Raw genomic sequence first — 11,673 nt, 5'->3', positions numbered from 1 at the left:
TGTTAAACCTTAAAAAGTGCATGGGAGGGGGGGGGGGGGATGGAGTGGGGGGAGAAGGTGGGGGCTAGATGAGAAAGGGCTCTTCTTCCACTGTCCTACCAGAACCAGCTCCAGCTTTTGTATCCATCTTGTGTGACTTTTAGCTCTGGTATTTTCCACCACACATTTTGTTGCCCTATTTGTGTGGTTTGCATGTATTGTTTTTTGTTATCTGGTATTATTACCACAAATTTTGTTGCCCCATATATAGGATTTGCATGTATTGTTTTGTTGAATAATCAGGTTACAATAACCGATCACGTTCCTAAAAATTTGCTTGTCACATACTACCATGCATATTATCCTATTGTGAAGAATTGCTTAATTCTATAATTCAACATTTTCCATCAATTTTATTTACATATACACTTTCATTAATGCATATGATGTGATTCTATACAAAATGATGCATCAGATTCAGAAAATAAAATAAATAAAAGAATTAGGAAGCAAAAAAAAATTAAAACATCAAATGCAATTTTTTTTTACTTATTTATGATAACCAATTCTCAGGCACTGTGTACTTTCAGTTTCAAGAAAAGGAAAATATAGACAGAAATTTCACCATATGAATGCCCTGAAATTGACATATAATTTGATGGAATATATAACGACAATCAAATATAGACTAAACAATATTGTACAGGATGAATCTTGAAATTAATTCTCATTTATCAATCCATTCACAAACTAATCTTCATGGGATGAGTTAAGTCCTGTTAGGCCCCAAAACCACCCCTCCCCTAGCTGGAAGAATTCCCCACATACCCCATCCCATGAAGGGTTAAAGTGTCTAGGGTATGAGTCCTATGCTTGGAAAAAAACTGGAAAATGCATAAGAGGAATGAGGATATATTAGTTTGTTGTTGCCTTTGCTATTCCATGTGTTTTGTTTTTGTTCATGTTCATACTTTAGTTTGCCTCAGAAAATGTCTTCATGCATTATTGCTGTAACAGATTCTTGCTTGCCTAAGATTTTCAAAGAGACAGAAAAAAAGAAGAAACAATTTATGCACTCTTTCCTTATTTATGGGTAGATTGCATCTGGTTGAATTCTGGAAGACTTGTCCCATGTCCTCTAAAGAGTCAGTTTGTGCCATCTAGACTAATGCACATTGCATTGTATAAGAATTATGTCAATTGAGACAGACACCTTTGACATGCAGTAAAGCATGGTATTCTTAAGTACAGTCGAAGAAGAGGTGATTGTTAACAGGGTACGTATATTGTAGAAAAAAAGTAATAGCTCTAGGAAGATGAATACTGTTCCTTTTTTGTTTTTGGCTCTAACAGCGAAGGAAATTTACTTCTTTTTTTTTTCAAACTTTGAATTCATAGCACTGCAGTGACAACTGTGTTTAGTGCTTGTTATGCATTCTTAAAATATTTGTTACTTACAATGTGCATTGCTGTGCTTAATTATTATGTAGTCTATGTTGCACTCTTTTATAACAATTTTGATTCAAACTACACATAAAAGGTATCTCCAGATTAAAGGTTTGTGTTATCTCATGTTCGTTATGCATCTGCTGATGTTGTGCTTTCCTAGCTTAAATTCATATTTCAAAAATCCTGAAATTCCAGTTGAGCAGAAAAAGCTCATTCTCAGTATCGCTGATATTCAAAATTGAGTTAGGAGGATTTGAATACATATGCAAATTGGGTGAGGGAGTCTTGACACCTGTAAGGATGATATGTCCGATCTGAATATTTTTGCGAGATTAAATTTTCACACTGAACTGCTCAAAGACATATTTGCTGGTTCTTGAATTTGCGCTTTGCAATTGTCACCCTGTTCAAAACGTGCAGATAAAATTGTGAAGATAGTTTTCTTTGGTTTTAGAATTTGCCCTAGCCAAAAGTAGCGCGAAATATGCAAAAAATTAATGTACAGTTTACTGCAAAAATTCTGCATTTACAGTATATTGTGCAGTTCAAAAGGTGCCTGGTTTGCTCCAGCAGCAGGCAGTCTGCTCATATTTGTGGACCACCAAAGACCTATATGTGGGACCAGTTAGAAAGAAACACCCGCAGTGGGTGGTTATGAGAGGACATTTGATATTCTTTGTGTGTGTACCTCAGTATCACTTCTCCAGCCCCACTCCAAGGTCTGACCACTCCATTTGGGGAGCCCCAAACAGAACAATGAATGAACAAACAAACAAACAAACAAACACCTGCCATATCCTCCGGATATCTTGTTTTATTGCATTTAAATGCAGTTCAGTATTGGTTTAGTATCCAGCAGTTACAACTCTATAGTTTAATGCAGTACCAAAGAGCAATATGGAGACTGAAAAACGATAAGCATTTCTGAGCCCTTCATACCAATGGATTTTATTTGATACCCCATGTCATGCCATGGATTAGTACCCTTACACTTGAACCAAACAGTACAACTAGGATAATTTCCTGCACTCTTATGTTTTGTTGGCACAAATGTTTGCCATAACAGTGTGAAAACTACAATCCCAATTTTGGGGAATCCCTTACTGCATAGAAAGTGTGGTGATTACTTGGACAAATGCAGAATTCAAACAAGGCTTGCAGGCATTAGCATGTCTTTGTAAATCCAGACTTGTGTTAGTACCATAGAGCCAATGGGTTATCACATATGCCATTCCTGATGACTGGAGTCTGAAATGGTATTTGGAGTGTAGAAGTAGCGTATAGCTGTAGTCAACAGACCTGAATTGCATGATTACATATATATGCCATGTGATGAAGCTTCCCAGGCTTTTATTTTAGTGTAGGTCTATATGGGAATTTTAACCTTGTACATTAAAGGTATTGCTACTTATTACAGAGGATGTACAATGTTCACTCAACTTTGATTAAAGTGTCCCCCCCCCCTTAAAAACCATGAAAAGCAAATGGGGGCAAAATTACACCAAAAAAGCTCCGAAACAGCAGAACACTGCTCATGATTGTGGATAGACTCTTTTCTCATGTCATCCCAGCAGAACTTGGGAATAATGACCAAAAGAACCACATAGACTTAATGTACCTGCTACATGTATGTCTGAACCTGTGTAGGAAGCCACCAGGAAATACAAATTGTCCGTATTCTAACACAAAAAGAAGACCTTATTGGAAATTGGTTCAATTCTTGGGTGAGTTGACAGAGCTGAGTTGAAATTTAAACTCCTCACCTACCTTGTCATTTGTTTTTGTAGTGAGACACTTTCAAGAGGTCATACAGTGCATTGTTCTGAAACTGCCTGCTGGTTAAAAACTGTATAATTACAAGAAGACTGAGGTAACATCTGTCTGGTGTGGCATTGAGAAAGACACAAACTGTAAAACCAGATTTTTTGTTTATGTGTGTATGAAACTTTAGCAAATTTCACACACAAGGAAGATTCATAAAGATAAAATGCAGGCAAGAGTGTTTGACCATTCAGTGCATTGAATGCCAGTGGCGATTTGGGAAAGTTTCGTGCCGCAAATGTTTCTGGTTTTTCACTTGTCTGTAATTGCCAGATGTTTTTCTAAGCTTCTCATATTTGTTATTTTGTTCTTCCAAATGTTTCCATGCTCACTTCAGTTAAATGGTACTGTTTTATGAGTATGTCAAGGACAAATGGGCGATTTGATACTCCTAATAACGGACCAGCTGATATGTTCATAATGTAGGCCAAAAATTATGGGATATTTCCTCCCATGTGAATGAGTTTTTTGTTTAATCAAATAGCAAAGAAGACCAACCAATAGAATGATAATTATAGTTTCAATGCAGGTAATTGGATTTGGATTTTATATTTCATACAATGCTGAAAATTCATTTGTAATGTTCACAGAAATGTGAATTGGGGAAGCAGTGCAAGGCTAAGGGCTTTTTTCCCTTAAAAAACAACAACAAAACAAACTATATTGCAATAATAGATACCGTACCACAGACTTTATCTACAATGTATACCCATATATGATATGTTGTGACATTTCATTCAGGGAACGCATAGAATGTCTAACTGCTTAGTCTGTAACATTCCGTGTGTTTCTTGTTAAACCAGTCTTCATCTGAATTAAATGTCTTGCTAATGCACCCTAATAAGAATTTTATGTAAATATGTGTGTCATGCATAATAATATTTGTATTGCTTAGCTGCCAATGGGCTGGGATACTCTGTTTGGGAAAGTGATGGGAAATGAAGAAAAAGATAAGAAGAAAGAAGAATAGTTGTGGGGAAAAAAGTACGAACAGCTTCTGTGATATTCAGTCATGAATCTGCTAATACTGTATACGCCAAATATTTCGTGATCTTTTTTATTTTTGCAAGTTTTCTGAATCGAGTTTGATATTTGCGAATTTAAACACATGCGAAAATATTAACTCTGATCTAGATATGAATGTGACTTGCACATATACATTCTTCTGTGCAGAGCTGCACTCCACGGTCGGGAATTTAACCATTCGCAAAATCATCGGAAGTCCCGATTCGCGAAAATTTCGACTCGCTGAATATATGGCATATACTGTATATCAGGCAAGCATATGTGGGTCTTTCCAAGATAATGTGACCTTGCTTATTTTACAAAGTTTATAGTTCTTTATTCACTTTCTGCATTAGATTTTTAATGATTGTCATTTTTGATAAACTGTCACTCTGTGTCTTGTCTCTTCTGCAACTTTTCAATAATGGGCCATGATGATGCTTTTCCCTTGAATTCTGTATCCATTTTATTGAAAATGATTAACAAGAGATATTGCAAAAACCATGCGAATTATGCTCAGTCTAGGGGTAGATGCATTGTTAATGCATTGATGCCAGTTATAGAGTCTTGGTCAATATTAAAGTTGTTGTCTTTTGGGTGAATCCATGTAATCTGAAGAAAAATGGTAGAAAATTATTGTAAGGTATGAGGCACAAATATGTATGTATGATATATGAATATATGGCCACATATTTTATGATAAGAATTTTGTTTCCTTTTGCCCACACAAGTCGTGATTTGGGTATTATAAATTGTTGCAAGTCAACATGCATGTGCATTGTATGGGTCCTTTAAGAAAAACTTTTGTGAGCAAAGCATGCATTGATTGCGAATAAATAGTTTATTGAAAGAGATGCAAGCACAAATTGTGCTAATATTTTGAAAGATAGAGTACTCCATTGAAAGGATGTATAACAACCAAAAGTAATTTTACTCTTTTTACTGTCTTTTTTACTCTTTTACTGTTGTAACTGTCTTGTTTGAAAACATTTTTTCTTTTTTTTTACGCTTCCCAATTGACTTTCATATTCCACCTTGCGCAGTTGGTAACATTGCTATCAAGCTTTTGCTCATGCAAGCCATGTACATGTATGTATTGAAGAATTTAGTATTTACACAAATATCTTTGTGTTCTTCATTGGTCCAATTTTCTATCCAATAGTGAAATGAATTTTACACCTTATTGAGTATTTAATTGGTGACACATAGTTACCTGTCTGACTTCAATGTAGTTTGCATTTGATATGATTGGTAATGCCATTTTGAGATAAATAGAAAATTTTAGTTGCCTTTTTGTCAGTTTGAGTGAGTTTTCTCACATTTGTTTAATACTTTTTTTTTCTCAATGTTTTTGTAGTGAACATTAGATTGCAGAAATGTTTTTACTACGGCAACAAAGCATTTTCTTCCCAAAGCTCTGCAGGGCAGCATCAGAAAGGGTGACATTGTAGAGATTTCTCATTGTATGGTACACTGTAAAAACATCGGTGTTAGATTTAACACCATCGGTGTTAAATCTAACACCGATCAAACTTCAATAGAGGACCACACCCACAGGTGTAGAAAATGTATTGTGACGGTGTTAAAAAGTGTTCACCTGGCACTTCGTGGTGTTAATTTGACACTGTGGCTGGTGATATTTTTGACACTGCGCTAGCCGCATGGTGTTGATTTGATATTGGTGGTGTTAATTTCAATGGTATAACACCCGTCCAGCTTCAATAGGGGACCACACCAACTGGTGTTACTGTGTTGTAAATGTGTATACACATTTTTTCAAAAATCAAGTACTTTATCGGAAAATTCTTTATCGTCTTGTTGAAGTTCAAAATTAACAAGAAGTGCAGTAACTAAGAAACTATTCAAAAAACAATTTTAGATTTTGAAATGACACCAGGAGGTCTTAATCTAACACCATGAATGAGCACCGGAAATTTAACACCAGCTCGGTGTTTCATATTTAACACTGGACTTTTTTCAGAGTACATTTACTGCATTTGGAAGGGAGCTGTTATGCACTGATTCCCAGAATCGTGTCAAAGTTGTGCAAAAGCTGTGCAGATGATGCAAAATGAAAATGCTGAGACAGTTGTTGTCATTGGAATGGTGGCAAACGGAAGCTGATTTAAAGTTAGAATTCGTCAATTTAAGTCTGTTTTAATGGAAAGTGAAATCCTACTAATAAAAGTTGCTGTGAAACTTTGAATAGAATTTTAGAGTTTGGCATATTTTCAGAAAACAGGGAAATCACATTGGTACAATGGATGGAAAGTAATGTCATACCCTTCAGGATTATTTACTTACTAGTTTCAAGAAATTTTCTTTTTCTAACGTAAATTGAAGAGGGATAGGTTTTATCCTGTTTGTCATATTTTTTTTTTTACTTTCAATGATTTGGCAATAACAGTGTCAAGTCAAGAATGGGTATAGCTGAATTGTCAAATTACTTGTGATTGTAATCAATGGCAATATTTAAAAAAAAAAATGAAATATTTAAAAGCATTATATGCGCGACAATGCAAGAGCTCATTCTGCAGTATTGACCGTTAGAAACATTGGTTGGAAACAATGGTTGGAATTCACAAAGCAAGTTGAAATCTAGTTCATGCATGCAAATATGGACTGAGTAGATGTGCTTGATACATCACATATGCCAATAGACAAACATTGAATGCGGTCTGATGTGCAAAATGAGCATGGTGTACCCACTTCACTTGTGTTTAAGTCAATGCACTATATGTTTTCATCATAGACTTCACATAAACTAACTCCCTTTAGTTTGTAAAATCATACTAATGTGTGCCTGGGTCCAGACTACATCTCCAATCTAAATAGGAAAAGCTACAATATTTAAATAGCATAAGATTATCGTGTGCTCAGTATTTTCAGAGAATTGCTTTAAATGCAAGAGGCTGATCAGAGACTACTCTAATGCCCTTTGAATGCAGTATGCATATCATTATGCATTGATTTTATAATGATCTCTGGGAATGTAAAATTGTTTATTTATGAAATGTACAGTCCTGTATTAATTCCAGACAGTGTAACATCCCCCGAATATTGGAGTCCAGTTAGAGGTTTATCTACAAAGTGACAGAGATCTAATTTCTAAAGCAAGGTTTGCATTATGTTTTGAAGCCCATGTATCAGTATTGCAGTCTGTGAAGGCCTATAGTGAAATCTGTCTTTTTGTGGCAGTTGAAATTGTATGTCATTTCACAGCATTAGGCATAGAATGCTGCTTCTGTACATACCAGGTGTTGGCAAATTTTAGTAAATTGGGATAAGACATTCAGGACTTCAAATTCTAGTTTCTGCAGGTCAACACAGTCATGAATACATGGAAAGTTGTATGAGATAGATGTATTTATTTTCACAACTCCATCAATGTTATCTACCTGTATTTACATTATAGGAGGGCATATTTTCTTTCCAGAAAGCAATAAGAAAAGTGGAGAAATGGCCGAAAAAGATGTATCGAGCGAACGTGTCTCCTCTATGGCGGTTGAGTGGTCTAGATTATTATTACATAATTATTTCAGTGTGGTCCATGATTGGAAAACAGAAAATGACCAGACACCAAAAGTGTGTGTTTTGCAGTGTGGAAATTCTTGCATAATCAAAGATGTGCAAATGAACTTAAATGAACTTTCTCCATTAATTTCAGAGTTGTGCTGCATAGTAATGTGTCCACAGTCAGTAAGATTAAGAACTTGCTCCCTTCGTTTTTGATGGATGTGTGATACTTTTGCAGACAAGGCAGATCGTGTGTAACTCCAGTATATGTTGGACCTGTCATAAAAAGTAAGAAAGCAAGACACAAACAACAACAGTAGTAGCAGCAGCAGCAACAACAACAACAACAACAACAACAACAACAACAACAACAACAACAACAAAACCCTCCTTGGGACCAATGGAATTATTTCAATGTATTTAGACTTGGATAAATCAGGATTTGAAAACAAGAAATGCAAATAAACTTTGAATTTAGGGGCCAGAACAATTCCCATGTTTGAACAAGTCTATTGCTGTACCTTCTCTTAAGTTCACTTTACAAGGATTGAAACATGTATACATCGTGTCTGTGTCTTGTCATTTTCAGCAGATTTGCAATTTTTCAATTTTTGTGCTTGTTTTTATAAAATTTATGTTTCTGTCATGTGAGCATCTTTAATGCGATTTGTGGTAAGTAGGCGAAGTTGTTTTTTTTTTTAAGTTTCCTTTTGCTAAAACAGAAGAGTAAACACAACGGAGGCAGAGTAATCCTCATACAGTTTGACCCATATCAATTCACTTAAGTCATTTTAATGTCCTTTGTTGCTATATATGGATATATGAATATGTATTTAAGCTTCTTGGATAATCCTCAATATCAGTTGCACCCACAGGGGAACTTAATACTAATGTACTCTTGAAGGTATCATTCTTGTAAGTCTCATCGTAAAAGAATGTTGATGCATGTTTGGTTTAGACGATCCTACTCGTGTGTCAGTAGTAATGCTTTCTATACACTCTTCCAGATTTTAGTATGAAGAACATTTACTGTATAATATATGTAAACAAGACTTTGAATGTATTTAAAGGAAAGTATACAATGTTAGTCAATATCACGAAAAAAAATATTTTTATAAATCTGTATTTCACTTTTGCATATCACTGGGGATGTAGAGTTGCACGGTGAAAGCAAACTCATTTTGCCATTGTAGAGTTTGTCTTATATTGTGCAATTAAGGCAAGGAGCTAGTTTTAATACTAGGAGTGCGTCTGTGTTCAAGTGTTAGGAAGAAAGGTTCCTTATGGAAGTTCCTTATGGCCATGGAATGGAACAAGAGTGAAAGGAAAATCTCAAGCCATTTGAAGTAGTGTCTCCTGCTTTTATAAATGTTATTTTGTCTAAAATGCTGTTTTCTTTAAAACTGATAAATTCTTGGGTGATTCCTGTTTTTTTTCTTTTAATTTTTAGTTCTATAGTAAATCATAACACACAATATCCTTGCTCAAGTGATAGAAATGCTTTTCGATTACTGAAATGGAACAGGTCTGTAAATATTTGAGTGAAGTTCAGCAATTTAGAGTAGAGTTGGTCGTGAATGTTTAAATCATCGAGCAGTAGCTTGACATTTGGATCTAAAGACAACTCAAACAGTTAAAGATGACTTCTGAATTAACCTTTCATTACTTGTGAGTTGTTCTCTTGAAATATTCAGTATTTTCCCTTTTTTTTTGTTCATAATGCTTGGTTCAGACCTTCAACGCAGACATAGACATTACCATCTTGATGAATTGAAATATAGCTGTTGTAAGCATGGACTTTTCTAATTGGTTGGAACTCCCGATTCTATACGTTCAAGGGGGCATTTCATGAAGCGTTCATATGTCCGACAAATTTTTCGGACAATTTGCTCTCAGCCAATCAGATGCAAGGATTTCAGCAGCGTATAACAGTTTGTCAGTAAAAATATCCAACAAAACGTTCCATAAAATGCCCCCAGTTCCCAGAATGATGAAATCAGAAACTCTACTGACCTATAATTCTCGAGTTCATATCATAGACGCCAGACCAACTATGGCCAGGAGTGTAGTCGAGTTGATTGTATTCATGAAGTAAAATGATGTAGAACAATGCACAATGCATGTTTGCACATGCAATAATTGTATGTAAACCTTTCAACATGTACCACTTCACGGTGTTATAATCATTCTAAGTATATTTTTTTTATCCGTTTTTTTGTTTTGTTTGGAGACTTCCGCCATGCTGATATTATAATTCATATTTTCTTTAGGGAGATGCCAGCTAGTTCGGATGTCGTTATTTACAGCTTTATGCTCTTGAAGCGATTATGATCCAGCTTATTTGAGTGGTAATAAAAAGGGGTTTGTATGTAAAGATTACCAGTGAAAACCGTGTACTTTGCGTATGTGCCGACGTGTTAAGAACCACCCACACACACACGTCACACACACACACACACACACACACACACACACACATGACACAAACACTCAAGCGCGAACGCATGTATTATAAAGTTTTTGATTGTACCTATGATTATGCACAACAAATTCATAATTAGCTCAAGTGCTGTTTAACATGAGTTATAATAGAAGTGCATAAGGCTAATTATGCATTGGAGTGTGAATACAATAGTGCATGTAGGCAAGGATTTGTAATAATGATGAAAAAGGTGTGTTCATTGCATTGATTTATAACATCTGGAGCTGTGAACGATATTAAGAGATCAATTCATATTACATGCATGGTACCAAGTCGACCAATTGCAAATCTTGTTTTAGACATTCTATTAACTATAAAGAAAAAAAAAAGCATATACCGATGCATGCACCTACCATTTATTCAATGGCAAAATTGTATACACAACTTATTGCTTGGATGGTTATGGCTGCCTCAACTTCGAAGAGTTTCGGTTTCAATAAATGTATTCGTCGCGAGTAACATATCATTTATACTGTACACGCGTTACAGGTACACTTTTCGAAAAAAGGAGAACAGAGAGAGAGGAGTAAGGTTACTTTTAAGATGAAGATGAAAGTGAAGAAGTAAGAATATTATTTAGAGTCCTTGTCCTCCAGATGACAGGCACTTTTGGGCGCTTGAACTTGAACTTGTCTACAGTCCAAAGGAACAATTGCAACGAAAACTGAAGCCAAGTCATTTGTTTGTGCAGCTTGTAGTGAAGAGAGAGAAATTAGTCGATTCAGATATGAGGGAAGGAAGAAAATTTAGATATACGTAGCACACTGAAGATGAAGACTGGACACTCTTTAAATAGTAATAATTTGAATGCACAAAATAAGTAACAATGCGACCTAAGGCCAATAAGCAGAAGATATGCAATTTTGGAATGCATCTCACAATGAGCACATCAGTGTCATAATAGACAATTAACTCTAATCAAAATACTAGAGCCACACTCGACTGTATCCAGAGGACACCCTCTACAATTAGATATTTCCATGTCAATCAAAATATAAGGCGACTGTCATTATAATGCTTTGAAGATAAACAAAAACACCTATAAATGAAAAGAAATACCCAATTCGCTTGTTGTATACCAGACAACCATACCAAGACATGAACCTCATAAAATATCTTTTGTTGTATAATTGTAAGCATTAGAAGGACTATTTGGGTAATTTTAACTTGACACTGATTTTGATGACAAGTTATGATATGAAAGAAAAGTGTACCTGAACAAGACAGAACTTCATCTTTTTCCATCTGCACGCGTTTAAAGCACACTTTGAAATAAATACCCACATCAAAACACAAAGAAGAATAATTCTCTTCATAGTAAAAAAAAAACAATTTCGTTCTGCTGAAGTTTTTGTATCATTTAACAGTAAAACAAATACGTTTATCTCCTTTTTGCCTTGAAGCCAAAGTAAAAGCCAAAC

Source organism: Diadema antillarum, unplaced genomic scaffold (assembly GCF_040938485.1).
Source record: "Diadema antillarum isolate AM-2024a unplaced genomic scaffold, OU_Dant_1.0 scf00000025, whole genome shotgun sequence".
Classification (NCBI taxonomy): Eukaryota; Metazoa; Echinodermata; class Echinoidea; order Diadematoida; family Diadematidae; genus Diadema; species Diadema antillarum.
Note: the sequence above shows the minus strand (reverse complement) of the source record.